The sequence below is a fragment of the Crocuta crocuta genome, unplaced genomic scaffold, assembly GCF_008692635.1.
Source record: "Crocuta crocuta isolate KB4526 unplaced genomic scaffold, BGI_CrCroc_1.0 scaffold41, whole genome shotgun sequence".
NCBI lineage: Eukaryota > Metazoa > Chordata > Mammalia > Carnivora > Hyaenidae > Crocuta > Crocuta crocuta.
In genome coordinates this window covers 9832076-9847595 of record NW_027529428.1, presented here as the reverse complement: position 1 = coordinate 9847595, position 15520 = coordinate 9832076, and the positions used below count along the sequence as shown (strand labels likewise).

At 40.2% G+C, this 15520-nt stretch overlaps 1 protein-coding gene across 1 annotated transcript in view; it reads right to left on the bottom strand.

Annotated features, from left to right (window-relative positions):
* Positions 1-15520, bottom strand: part of TRPM3 (transient receptor potential cation channel subfamily M member 3) — a 494196-nt gene that overhangs the window by 179728 nt on the left and 298948 nt on the right. The window lies entirely within an intron of this gene.

Here is a 15520-nt window from a genome sequence, read left to right as displayed (position 1 = left end):
AAAAAAAAAAAAAAAGCCTGAATGGTTCTCTTTATTGAAGACTATCAAAATCAAGCTAGAGGCATATTTTCACTTCTTGAGTTAACTACTGGCTACATTAGGGGTCTATCCATATCTGATCATAAATGATCAGCTTGATTATTGATTCTTAATAGCGTCACAGTCACAATAAAGTACCCAGGAGATGTGTCATCTGCCATCTGCTTACTGTGCTGTGTCCTTAACCACTGAGCAAGGTGCCAGGCTCATGATGGGTGATCTGGAAACATCTGTTGAATCCAATTGAATTCAGAGGGGTCACAGACCTTTTCCAAAGTATTTACGCTATTATCAGTGAGCTATAAGATGTAAAAGGTGCCCTAACATCAGGACTCACATATGGTTGAACCTGACATTTTAAAGGGAGGGAATAAAAATGAATGTTCACGAGAGACATCATGAAAAAGACTTGAAGTTCATTTTCAAGAGTTCTCTTAAGTGCCATCATTGTTCATTGAATAACTTCTGCTCATTTTGGTATCACACTGTATTTTCTCACTTTACCTTCCCAGAATAGTTAAGGAATTGAGCAGTACCATAAAAATGAGATGGTTTTGTACAGAGCAGTTATCTTAAAAAAGAAATAATCAAGATTCTGTGCCACTTCTGTAAATATGAACTAAAAAAAGGCCTTCAATCATCTCCATTCCCCCCTTCTCTTGCCTGCTGTTTTTTTTTTTTTCCTTTTATCAGGAAACTGCTGCCCTGTGAGAAATAATCGTTTGAGGTTTGGTTCCTTGCTCCATTAATAAGAGATTGTATTTGACTTGTGTGACCTATTATACTTCTAAAGTATATCAGTGTCCTGGGGCCTTCTCTTTTCTAAGTCAGTGTTTTTCATGGTTTGATTTTCATTTTAAAGGAAATATCCAAAATGTCAGTTACACAAAAATGGGTGCCGTTTTCCTATCAACATTTTAAAAATTTAAGAAAATGACAATCATTGGTCCCCAAATTACTTTTTGTGCTCCAGAGGGTATGTGGGGGGGGATAACTCGTGGTCCCATCTGATTCTTCTGTGGATGGAGAACTTCTGAGAATTACTCCTTCAAATCCAAGGAGAGGGAAGGGAAAGATTGTGCTTTTGACTAAAAGGCCCTTAATAATTCAGACAAAAGGGCACTTTAAAACTGTAAAACTATTTACATGTCTTTAGAGGAGACATTTTCCTTACAGCTGATTATGAGGATTAAGTAAATTCCTACTGAAAGAAACTCTGAAGATTAAGGGCTAACTTGAAATGTTAATACAGCACACTTCTTTTGGAGGAGAGGTTGCTGACATAAGAAATACCCACCCCTATGTGGGTTTGTATCTTGTTTGTTTTTTAGAGTATGGAGGGGAGGGGCAGAGAGAGAGGGAGAAAGAGAACCCCAAGGAGGCTCGGTGCTGTCAGTGTGAAGCCCAACATGGGGCTCGAACTCACAAATCGTGAGATCATGACCCGAGCCGAAATCAAGAGTCAGATGCTTAACTGGCTGAGCCACCAAGGCACCCTGGGTTTTTATTTTAATACGGCTTGGAAAAGAGTCTCTTTTCCAATGTTTAAAACTATTTTATGAGGTATTTGCCAAAGTGCTATGCTATTTAATTTTTCCCTTTGCCTTGGTTTAGCACATGCTTCCTACTGCTTCATGTCAATGAACAAAAATGTGCTGTACCTGCTGGTTTATACCTAATGATACGTTTAGACTCATTCTAGGATCTTCCAAGAGAAGACTTTGCCAAATTCTGATCTTGAGCACTGGTGTGTCAGTGGGATCTTTACTCCAACTCACAGACCAACTGTGATCCACTTAATGTTTTTATGGAGAAAGAAGTCCTAGAATGGGCCTTCTAGAATGTTCCAGTGATCAAGAATCTACCAGACAATAGGCAAGATGCCTGGAAGCCTCTCTTCCCTCTGAGAGGATACATAGGTGCAAGGATCAATTTTCATAGGATAAATTGAGAGCAATAAACAAATGATTTCCTATCAATATATTTGTCAATGTACCAAATTGCTATAACCCCTAGAAATACAGAAAGTTTAGATGATTAAGTTTCCTATATTTGAAATGAAGCTGTTACCAATTCAAAGATGAAAACAAATATATAGATTTATGTTATTATTATATTATAGTCCAGTGCTAAAAATTGTATTAAGTATCAAAATATCATCTCCCTTTTCATAAATACTAAATATATCTGGCCTCCACATTCTCACCTACTTCCTACAGTGATAATACATGGAAATTTGTTTTAGAAACAATAAAAGCCCTCATAGCCTAAAACAAAAGCAGTTTTGAATTTCTTAGTCATGAAAGGTAGAGAATGAGGCTATATCTAAAAATTCCATGCTTTGTGTAAATTAAACCAGCCAGTATATGGTAACATTGTCTTTGGGTCAGAACACACACACACACACACACACACACACACACACTGCCTTTGTTTCTGAGAAAAGAAATGATATCAAATAATCATTAATCAACTAAAGAAGTGATTCTTAGCCTGTTGCTTAGAGATAAGGATCTTTGAATACTTTTGTGAATCTGATGAAAGCTACCGACCCTTTCTCCAGAAAAATAAGTGCATATATGGATAGTCACAAAAATGTTTCTATGCAATTTCAAGGGTCTATGGATCTTTAAAAGCGATTCATGAAAAACTTGTGAATGGCCCCTTATGAAACTCCAACCCAAATTAAGCACATTGATATAGCTATAAAGAACATCAGTTTGAAGCTCACTGGGGCTTGTGAGGCAAGTTCTAGAATGGGTTTTCAAACAAAACTCTATGTCCAAGGGAACTATACCATGCTATTGCTGGCCAGTTATACTGACTGGCTCAAATTCCAGAATAAACACTATCTGTAGGGTATCACCCTCCCTCCATTCTCTCTCTCTTGTTTTTCCTTATTTCTTCTGTTCACACTTTTGTCTCCAAGTTACATTTTGGACATAGGATATTAAAAATACTTTAGAGAAAGTCACAAATGTAGAACTAAAATCTGTAGTGTATGACTTCATCAGTAAAGAAAAGGTTTCTTAAAATACCATGAACAGTACTTTTTCTATTAATGACAAAAGAAAACATTTTTAATTCTGGAATCCATTGTATGTTCAGCTGAATCCACATGGCACATTTCTATTTTATTTATGCCCGTAACAAAATTAATATAAATTCCTTTGGAGATAATCACAAATTTATACCTTGCTCAGCAGACCTACTAGCCATTAACACACAAAAAAATAGTTGTTTAGATTTACAGTTTTAAAAAATATAACATGTATTATTCAGGAAGGTTTTTTCATTTTATCTAGAGCCCTCAGGGACTTGTGTGTGTGTGTACATGTTTCCTGTGCCTTTGGGGAAAAATAGGTTAGTTCTTTAGTTGATTGCAATAATTTTCATTTTCTACCATAACCAAAGACTTCCAGCACTTCTCAGAGATTTCCATTAGAATTTAATTTTAGAGCAATGTGGAGACGCTTAAGCAGGAAGAGGTTTTGCCACACTCTTTTGCTTTTGCAGTGTTTGAACTAGAAGCATAGCCTTCAAAACTGTGGGCTTGGGCAATGGGTTTAAGAGCTACATTCTACAATGTTCCAGGTTGACCTACCACTTTCAAATTACAAACCCCACCCCAATTACTGTTCTTTGCCGAAGACAGCCTCTTGGACTTGGGTCACATTTTGTTCTGACTGCTATGTACTTTAGCTTGGTCTCCCAATAAGGTGGAAAGTGTCAAAATTGGCTTCAACAAAGACTGGGTTGGGCGCTGGGAGGAAGGAAAAGTGGCAGGAACAGGAGAATGTCTTCAAATTGCAAACAGATTCTCTCTCCCTCTCTCTCTCTCTCTCTCTCTGCTGACATGAGATAATAATCTATGATCAGTTCAGGCACTTGTGAAAATATTCAATGTTGTAGTGAAATGCCTGGATAACATGAGAGTTTTGATCAAAGTAAATTAACACTTTGGTTTCATGTCAACATCACCATATATGATCTAAAATGCCTATGGGCCTAAAAAATACTTTATTTGCTGTTGGACAATGGTTAATATTTATATGGAGATGGAACATAGAAGGTTGAGCTTAGGTAGGTCATAATGACCTAGGCCACAGATGTGATTATTACAGTAGAGGCCACTTAGAAAGGAGGGTTCGAACTTTATGTGAGAGATGACTACCCAAAGATCTTAATGCATTCAAGACTGAGTCTATTAAGGGTGGGTGGGCATTTCTGTCAATTCCCTGAAGTTGTAGAGCAATAAACATGAATATAATTAATTCATTGGCCTTGCCAGCTGGGGGATTATGGGATTCTTGATGGTTTAGAAGTTTGTGTGGAGAATTCACATGCTTTGAAACTATGCATATGGTAAGACTTTACCAGTATATTTTATATTTCACAATTTTTAATTTGCAGAATTAAGATTTGCTTAAGATTATAAAACTTTGAACATATCCCCTTCATCCAACTTCCCATTTGAACAGCCTGGCCTTTGGTTCAATGGCTGACTCTACCAACAGAACACTGGCCACCATCTCCTGTATTTGGATTACATAATGAGGTCATAAAAACTCAGCAACTCCCTAAGATCTTGCGTTTTTTGAACAGAACGTTGCACAGACTTGGGGGATATTATCAATTACTGTAGTGATGGGAAGAGAAGCAGTAAGCTATTTGCCTCATTCTAATGAACACTAATTTGCCACCTTTATTGAGAAATAATGGCTGAAATTTGCATAATACCACAACTTTCACCAGATAGTTTCAGACTGAGATTCTTCATGTTCTTATCGATCTAGTGCATCTTTTCTATGGTCTGAGAAATTGGGGGTAGATTTATGAAAAATACATAAATCTGGTAACCACTTGTGTTCAACTGACAACACTTAAAACTGTTCTTGTTTATTAAGTTTAATTGGGAAGATTCATAACACATGAATATTCAGATACAGTTACAGAATATTGTTGTCTGGAAGGAGAATATTTTTATATGCTGTATTTTATAAAAGGAAAAATGATTGGAAATCTTTAAGCTACCAAGGATCAGAGTCGCACCAAGAAAATATCTAGGGACTGACATAAAAGAATACATTTCATTTTAACGAGAATATCTTTGCAGATCTTCTATGGAAGCAGAGAGTTGGGATATTGCTTTCATGTTTTAGAGGTAGAATATAGTATCTATTCCAGACAACAGAACTATAACCAGAATGTGTCTGGCCTTACTTGGAAATGGGTAGTGAACCCAATTACGTTTTAGTGAATCCTGGTGATATAACCAATTGGTGAATGCCAAACCCACTGCAAACCTATCTTGTGTGTCATTATTATTCCTATACCTTTTTGTCACTATAATTCTGCACCTAACTTGATGCTTAGGAAAGCATCTGGGAGTATCAAGTACCACACAAACTATCAGACAGTAGAAATAAAACCACATGCAACAAGACTCTTTACTTCTGGATACTTATGGTTGTCAAGTGGGAAGGAAATCCCTTGAAAGATGGTTGGGGTCTTTCCCTAAGGTTGGGACTTCCCAATGTATAAATTTCCAACTCACTTTAGGACTAGGCAGGTGGAACGTAATGTGAATTTTTTAAACATTCTCTCCTGTTACACTGATCCCTATGGCAACTCCCTTACTGATACTTAACTTAATGGATCCCCTCCATGTACAGTCCTTCTATATTTACAGCTAACGCCAGTAGACTAGAATAAACATGTATATTTTATTTTGCCATTTAAAATCTCAGGAAATTTGTCTGGGGATAGGCAGTTGTTAAGACCCTAAAGATACAGAGTTTGAATTAATGGCAATGCCTTTCCTGGTGGTAAAAGATTAAAAACCAATGGTGTAGCATTTCTTCTCCTGGGGACAGAGAATGCTAAAGCTATTGATGAATATGGCAAACCTGTTTTTGTCCAGCTTGTTTTCAATACTGTTGAACTCATCTACTTTGTGCATTATCAATGCTACTGGTATTTTCATAGGAATCCTGTACTAGCTCCCACCAGCTGGCTTTCATTTCAGAGGTTGTCTTGCTTCGATTTTCTGTCTGGCAATCAGGGGGCCAAGGACAGACTGGGAGAGTGGATGAGTAGATTAAATGCGGTATCCCGTAAGTCATCCAAAGATGTCACTGCGGCATGTGTTCTGGAAACACTGGTCATGCCCTCCCTGTCCACACTCCCTTATCAGAGAATTGACCTTTCCAGGTCAGCCTTGTGTGGCTTCTTTTAAAGCTGGTTGGACTAGAGGTGGATTCCAGACCTGCAATGGGCCACATGTGCCTTCCTGGAATTGGAGTGGAAACCTGAGGCCTGAAGTGAGTTTCTGAAAAGTGGGTTGGTGGAGAGTGAAGCTTCTCTATTAGCTGTAACTCTGGTAGGACAAACGGTGGGTGATTAAGCAAGGGAAGAAGACCGTGTGCAGAAAGGAAGGAAGGGGACAGAGGGTACCACAGAGAAGAGATCATGTGGCCTGTGTGAGAGGAAAGGAAGGGTGTGTGTGTGCGTGTGTATGTGAGAGATTATTTATAATTATTTATATTATATTTATTATAAATATTAAANCATAATTTCTATATAAATTTATATATCATATGAATATAATTATAAATTATAATTTATATGACATATAAATGTATATAATATATATTAGAAAGTAATATATGAATATATATAATGTATAATATAGAAATACATGAATATTATAATTATAAAACACATAGAACAGAGTCTGGTACTTAAGAACGACATGGTTAAACAAACACAAATGTAAAGATTCTTATTTCTATTTATTAAGCTTATAAAAGGGTTTCAATTTAAATATGTATAAATATTCATGAGGATGACAGAAAAATAAATGTACTTCATATATTTAAACAAAACGGATGAGTCGACAAATAATTTGGAACATGTTTTTCCAAAGTTTGAATGTTCTCTCATGCAGAACGATAATAATATACTGAGGAAGACAAATTTTTTTTTATCTTGTATCCAAAAGGCTAAAACTATCTGTTTTGGGGTAGGTGATTCTGGCAGGGGATTAAGTGACTTTTTGTATCATTCCCCAAATGTCTTCTACCATGGGCCTCTCCTTGGTGCTTCAATCAGCTTGTTAAGCCTTTTGAGTTCTGTGGATTGGTCAAAGATGTAAATGCCAAATAACAAAATCCATAAACTGACTCCAAGTATATTATATGCTAATAAACTAACTTGGCTTTTGACTTAGTCAATGGGAAACAGTTATTCCCTTACGGCAAGCCAGCTCTGATTGAAATATCCTGCTATTAATCTTCATATATTACCAGGACATCCAAATAACATTCTATGTGAATCGTTTCAATAGAAAAGGAACAGCCAATCCCATGGGCTGTGGTGCAAGTATTACTTTCATAAAAGGAAAGAGCCAGCATTTTCTTTGAGGCCATTGTTTGCAGGCTGAATGTTTTAATGTAATTGATCTAAGTCTACAAGAAAACTCGCCCAAACAAAACCAAAGTCTTCTTAGTTTCTACTCTGTTCAAAACCCACATCAAAAGGCATCCTTTGCCTTCTCAAATGTAAGGTAATCAGAGTGGTTCTAACTCATTTTACTTTATAATATTTTGCCTATCCCCCCTTATAAACGTGCCAGGATCTAGATCCACAGCCCGTACAAGTTCCTTCGACTTTTTGGTAGAATTAGCAGTCAGCAGAGCAGCCCAGCGAATTATGGATTGAAAAACACACGGAAAGACCTAGCCCACAGTACAGGACGGAGGTGGGAGGAGAGGTAGATGGTATGGGAGAGAGAAAAATATTGCAGATAATGGCAAAATGGTTGGATGTGTATTAATTTGCCCTTCCAAAAAAAAAATCTCTTTGTATTATTTGAGAGAGACTGTAATTATGTCTTCCTCCCCCAAATGTGAAAAGTTCTTTTCTCTCCTTAAGGAATGTTTTTTTTATTTACTCTCTGTGAGCAACTTACATTCATCCTGCGTTTTCCAGGTTCAAAGCCAAATCTTCCTGAGCCCCTTCCTCTCTTTTAACCCAACCAGGCAGAATTAATGATTCTTACTTCTGCTTCCTCTTAGCATTTTCTTTTTTTTTTTTTAAAGATCATGCTAATGAATATATCTTTAAAATTCTCTATCACTTTGTTTTTTTAAAATTTTAATGTTTTATTTATTTCTGAGAAAGAGAGAGAGAGAGAGAGAGAGAGACAGCGTGAGCAAGGGAGGTTCAGAGAGAGAGGTAGACACAGAATCTGAAACAGGCTCCAGGCTCTGAGCTAGCTATCAGCACAGAGCCCAATGTGGGACTCGAACCCATGAACCGTGAGATCATGACCTGAGCCAAAGTCGGATGCTTAACCAACTGAGCCACCTTGGCGCCCCTCTATCAATTCCTTTGGCGTAAAAGGCTTAAAAACTTTCTCATAGTATGCTTCATATCTCTTAAAGTTTTTATAATCTCACTAATTATGTGTTTGGACACCTCTTTTCTTTATTAAATAGGTTTATCTTTGTATTCCCTGCATGGGATGCACATAGTTGCTACTACACATAGTAGTTGCTGACTAAAAGGAAGGCATAAAAGGAAGGTAGGATACTGAATTACCATCAAGTATACCCTGATTTCTTTTTTCCTTATTTTCTTATTTTTGTTTTTGTTTTTGAGAGAGAGAGTGAGAGAGCAGGGGAGGGCAGAGGGGAGAGGGAGAAAGAGTCTTAAGCAGACTCCACACCCAGTGAGGAGCCCGAAGCAGAGCTCCATGTCATAACTGTGAGATCACGACCATAGCTAAAATCAGGTATCAGCCACTAATCCAACTGAGCCATCCAGACACCCCAATCCTGATTTCTTGTAGGTTAAATGACAATGTAATTATTTCCACAGAAATTTTTAGGTATTTTCTAACAGAAGCAATTTCCCTTCAATCAATGGGCCTGAGGTCCAGGGCACAGAGATCCAATTTAAATTCTCATGAAATCAGGGATTTTGCCAAATGCCCAGTGTTTTATGCTCGTTCCTGTACACTGCTAGAAGTGCTTCCTGATTTCCCTGCCTCCACAGCGATCGTCACTGGCTGGTTATGATCATAAACACAGTCTTGTCTGTAGCCATCTTTAGTGGTTCTCCCTGCTTAGAGATAAAAGCCCACACTTTTCACACAACTGGCAAGGCTGCCCATGTTCTGGCCCCAACTTTCATCTGCAGCCTCATCTCCCTCCAGACCCTCTGTTCACCTTAATTCTGGTATTGTCAGATTATCATCATAATCTGCCATCTAGGATTATTTTTTACCTTGCCCCTAGCCATCCAAAATTTCAGAGGGGAGTAGCTCTCCCCACTCCCAGTTTCACGGGGAAGAGGGAGGTCTCTCAGCTTCTCCAGGAGCCCTGCTGTGTGGTGGGGCGAGGGGGGTGGCAGTGAAGCCTCACTGTGGGATTCTGCTGGATTTGGGGGAGCCATGAAACCCACTTGGCCAATGGTCTTAAAGCCACACCTGCTAACGTGTCCAATAACAAAAACCGATATTTTGAGTTTCGTCAAGTACTTTTTTTATTTCTAAAATTGTTCAGAATTTCTACGAGAAACACAGGTGCTATTTATTGTGGCCTCTCAGAGACCCCAACTCAATCTTCAAAGTCCACTTCAAAAGGTGCTAATTGCTGAGGTACTTCCTAACTCCCTTGGGTCGTATTGATCATTCATTGTTGATTTTTCTCTTTTATATATGTTTTGGCAGTAATTTTATTCTGCCTTGCTTTGATGGAAGCTTCATCCACTAAAAGTTAAGCTTCTTGAACAGACCCCTACCCTCCGTCCTTTAGTCAATATCCTGGTGTCAAAAGTGCTTTACCCGTAGAAGATAGTTTCAAGACTTGTGAAATAAAACAAAATTAAAGTGTACAATGCTTCAGGTACAATGCCTTGGGACTAGCACAGCTGAAGGGACAGGAATAAGTTGGTGGTTATAAAGGGACTGAATGCCATATCTCAATACTATTGATATGTACTGCTGACAGTAGAGATGACAGTCATTTAAGTGGTCCCATCGTGTCCTTTCGCGCACCTAAACTATCCAGCTTCAGTAGTGGTCAGAGGCCTAGAGGAGATGCTGAGTCACCTGGGGGAGGTGCTCACATTTCACTTGTCCGTTTGGATTAGGTCTAGTACAGTCCAGATTCTTAGTGACTCAAACAGCCAATTTCAGTTCAGCTGTCTTGTCCTTTTAAATTGAAGTCTCATTGTTTCTCCGAATTGGACCCAGCTGGAGTGGCAACGTGTCCTGGCCGCTGGGAGGGGAAAGATGTAAACAAAGGTTTACATTCTTCCCTTTGCTGGAACAGTATCCATGAAAGCTATTACTTCCTCCAGATAAAATGAATAGGGAACTATGTGACCGAAATGGAAACCCAGTTCTTTTCCCTCTGAGGTGATTGATATGATTCAGCCACAGCTATGGTGCTGCAGGCTAGGAGTGACCTTCATTCACCACCAAGGCGATTAAAATAATTGACTGCCATTATCATATATGAGACAAAGGAAGTGTACTGATTGTTTGACATCTAGTAATAGTATTTAGTCCAATTTCTGACCAGCAGTTGGGAGACGTGATGAATTTTTAATTGATTATCCGGGCATCTTTTCTAAAAGACAATGTGTCAAGTCCAGTCTAATCAAATCTTTTTCATGACTAAATACTTAGTGGGAAATATGGATGACGACATCATGAGGAACCTTCTTTCCTCTGGTTTCAAGTTTCTGCCCAGATGTGTTAGTGTAACACATACAGCCCCTTGTCCTTCCTTTACTGCTTTCCACATATAAAATTGAGCAACTTGATTGGTTGTGACTAATGTCTTTCTTTGTTTCTTGGTTAGATAGAGCAAATCCACTACTAGTCTCCCACTGAAGAGAACTTAGTTTCTTTCTTCCTTGTCCTCACGGACCGATGCCAGTCAGTGCTATTAGTAAAGGTATGTTTGTAGATACTAATTTCCTTTCTGGTTGGCTGTCTGGAGGTTGAAGTGAGTAGGCAAACCCATTTGGCCCTCACACTAAGTCATTATTTCCAACAACTTCACCATTAATAAAAATGATGTTATGATCTCCATCTGCCTGACTCTGGTGTCCAACTCTCAGTCAGTTCCAATCTTGTCCCATCAAGGGTGAAGTATAATGTATTAGGCTCAAGCTCGAACACCATGAATTATAATCCTGTCATTTCTCTTGCTGGTATTCACTTAGCAGCAGAACATCTAGCAAACTTGAGCCTCTTGTGAATGTGAGATCATTTTTCAAGTCCAAAGGTGGCTGTCTCCGACAGACATTTTTTAAATTTATTTTTTATCTTTTTAATGTTTACTTTTGAGAGAGAGAGAGAGAGAGCGCACATGAGTGGGGGAAGGGCAGAGAGAGAGGGAGACAGAGAATCTGAAGCAGGCTCCAGGCTCTGAGCTGTCAGCACAGAGCCCGACATGGGGCTTGAACCCATGAACCTTGAGATCATGACCTGAGCCGAGGTCAGATGCTTAATGGACTGAGCCACCCAGGTGCCCCTTCTTTATGCTTTTATAGCCCCTCAAAAGGAAATGACAATTACAATACATTTAAAAAAACCTAGTTACAAATGGTGCCAAAACAAGGCTGCTTATGATCTTTCATAGTGAAGTCTACTCCACCAAATGGCTGAAGGCAGTTTTTGTTTTTGCTTCCTCTCCAGGGAACTAGCAGTTGCTGAGTACCTGCCAGGTATTGGGCAGCAGCCAGGCGGGTGGCTCAGTTGGTTAAGCTCAGGTCATGATCTGACAGTGCCTTAATTCGAGCACCACGTCAGGCTCTGTGCTGACAGCTCAGAACCTGGAGCTTGCTTTGGGTTCTGTGTCTCCCTCTCTCTCTGCCTCTTCCCCATTTGCTCTCTGTCGGTCTCTGTCTCTCAAAAATGAATAAACGTTAAAAATTTTTTTTATAAAATCTTATATTATTATCCCCAGTTTACAGTTAAATAAACCTAGGCATAGAGAGTACATTGTGTATCTGAATTGGTCTGCACTGTTTGCACTCTTACTGGATTTTCTCTCACTAGGGTGACCATATGCTTTATCATACAAATATCCGGACACTTTTGCAAGTGAAAGGGTCATCAGTCATTAATGGTCATTCTAGGATGACAAGTATAAGGCAGATCTAGTCCTGGACAAACCAGTGCATATAGTCGCTCTATCGTTCTCATGTCTCAGAGTTCCAAACTCATTTTTGGAAAATTTTAAAAATGGATGCCAACCTCAGATATTTAGAGAGGGGCCTGAGTTTGTTCACTTTTCCCATTTTGCATCTCTTCCTGGCTTAATAAGGCCAAGACTCACGGCTGCCCCTCTCTGATTGCCTGGGAGCAGGTTTCCAGCTCCATCTAAACCACAGCTATTTATTATTGGAGATAGTCCCCTTAGGTACTCAGAAGGATGAAGCTCCAGGGAGGGATCAGATCATTAAGCAAAGGAAAGTAGCAGCTATAACACAGCAGCACCTGCATAAATCCTGGAGGGGGAGAATATCGATTTAAAGTTTTTCTCATTCTAGCATATCCTTGATGGTGCTGAAAATAAATCCCTTCTACTTTTCTCTCTTATAAATACATGCCTCGTTACGTTCTATCACTTAAACACATTGGAGGGCCGTGATGAGGAATCAGCACACAGTCATGGCCCCAGGGCATCCAATGGTACTTTGGGTCCTTAATCACTCACTCATTATCCTACTCTGTCATGTTCCTGTGAAAGAGCCATTTGGCTTATCCCTACTCCACCACCAAGAATCACTTGACTGCAATAATAAGTGCTAATACTATCATCCTAGAAGGTGGGCTCTCCTACTGGTATATATAAGAAAGTGGCAGTCTAAGGACTGTTCTTAAAACCCTAATTCTAATGTGCAAAGACCTAGCCTGTGCGTTGGACACTAGCACCAGAAGCGGTGTGCAGAAATGTCCATTGCAAGATCCTAGCTCTTCTGATCAGTGTCTGCTCTAGCACATGGCTCTTGAGTTTAGCATGCATCAGAATTGCCGGAGGAGTAGTTCAGGCACACCCTGCTGCACACCACCCCTTCCCGGAGCTTATGACAAGAAGGTCTAAAATGGGACTTGAGAATGTGCATTTCTAACAAGTTCCCAAGTGGTGCTATTGCCAGTGGCCCAACAGACCAGAACCGCCACCCCAGCATTAAGCTACAAGTATAGGAGACTTCCATGTAGGAAAAGAAGTGGAATCTAAGATGTGTCCCTTGGAGTAAATTAAGAAGAGAGCCCATGAGGTAGGACTGAAATCTCCATGTTATGTTCCCTGTGGTCTATTTTTAAATCTAAATCAGGAGTCTGCAAACTTTTTCTGCAAAAGGCCAGAGAGTATTTTCAGCTTTGCAGGCCAGACAGCCTCTGCTGTAAGTCCTCAACTCTGCCACAGTTGTTGGAAGGCCGCCATAGATGGTACACCAAAGAATGAGCAAGGACGTGGCCGTGTTCCAATAAAGCTTTATTTACAAAGACAGATGGCGGGCTGGATTTGGCCCACGGGCTATAGTTTGCCAACCTTTGGGTCTAAAAACGTGGTAAAAATGATTCCTATGAGGCAACATCTGTTAGTCTGCCAAGCCTGAGTACGTCTATGATCAATGAGAAACTAACCAAGCTGGAAAGCTGTGTAAGCCAAGCCGCGACAAGTAGTTCAGTCATATGTGATTGATATAACATTGCCCTTACTGGAAGATATATGCTTTTCTTGCAGTTCATCCCCAAGAAACAACTATTTAAAAATGAATAGCTTCCCACTTCATTCTATTTCAATAGGGCATTCACTGTACTGCTGAAAATTATTTACCTATATTTAATCTACTCTCTACTTGGTACTTGGCCTAAAAGTAAATAATGTATTTTCTGTCTAGCAGGATCATTCACTGAGTTACTAATTCATATTTTATTTCCATTTGTTTTTCCTTCTCCTTATTTTCAAAAGGGCCCACTGGGCTGTCTTTTCTCAGGGAAACTTTGCACTACTGGCCTAAAGATGAACTCTCTGAATGGCCTTTGTTAAAAACCTAAGCTCATTAATGTCTTAAAGAGAAGAAGACAAGGCAAGTGTCTCTGATGGGGACAGATAGGAGCAGATGAGACAGGGAAAAGGGACTCTCAATATCCTCTGCTGTTCCCTTTACTCTTCTCCTCACTCACTCCCTGGATGATCTCATCCATTCACACGGTTTCATACGCTGGCTAGACATGGACAACTTTATATCTCCAGACCCACTTTCTCCACTGAACTTTGGTCTTACTCACATTTCTATGGACGTCGCCATGTGCGCCATGGGCTAGCTCAGCTCAGACATGCCCAGGGTGAGCTCCTGATATTGTCTTGTACCTGCCATCCTCATCCCCATAGTCTTCCCCATCTGCATAAATATCAATGCATTCTAGCTGGTCAGCCCTTGAAAACTGGAGTCACTCTGGATTCATCTTTTCCCTCTCTCATCTTGTATCTAATTTAATGGTAAATCTTGTTGCTCTGCCTTCAAATTATAGCCTGAATTACACAACTAGTCTAAGCACTGCCACCTTTTGCCTGGATTGTTGCCATGGTCTCTTGACTGCTGTTTCTGTCTTCACACCTGCTCTGTGTATAGACTACTCAACTCAGTAGGTGAGGGGATGCTGCTGAAATGCACAAGAACACTTCCTCCTTTGCTCAAAACTCTGCAAGCTGCTATTTCACACAGGGCAAATGTAGAAGTCAAAGTTCTTACCCTCCTCACTGGATCTGGCCCTCATTCCTTCCCTAAACTCCTCCCCTACCCCTCTCCTCTCTGTTCCTTCCACATGGCCACACAGACCCCTGCTGACATTCTCCAGTCATGTAGCCCACATTCCTGCCTCAGTGCCTTTTCACTGCTATTCTCTCTGCCAGCACTGGTCTTCCCTAAGATGTCACATACCTTGCTCCCTCACTTCTAAAGTCTTCACTCAGGTCTCCCCTTCCCAGTGAGGCCTTCTCCACCACTCTGTGTAAAACTGCAGCCCCCTCTTTACACTCCCTTTTTTGGCTTCTCTGCCTTCCTTCTCACCCTAACACTTATCCCTACGCAATACACTACATATTTTACTTATTTTTGGTTTCCTTCAACCCAAATGCAAGCTCCAGGAGGGTGGGATGAGAATGGACACCTGGCCTGAGGGGGATTGCTGTGAAGTGCACCCTGGCGCTCCACTCAGCACCGGAGCACCAGAAGCTTCTGTCTGGTCTGGGGGGTGGGGACCATGCAGACTTGGGCAGTTCTGGTACCTATGGTTACCTTGGCTGAGAGAAAATAAGAGGCCTATTTCCAATTTCCCAGGTACACCATAAGCCTGAGAGAGAGAGGAGGCAGGGAGAGAGGAGAACATAGGAAAGGAGGGGGTGAAAGGGAGGGGTAGGAGGGAGGAGAGAGAGGGAGAGGGAAA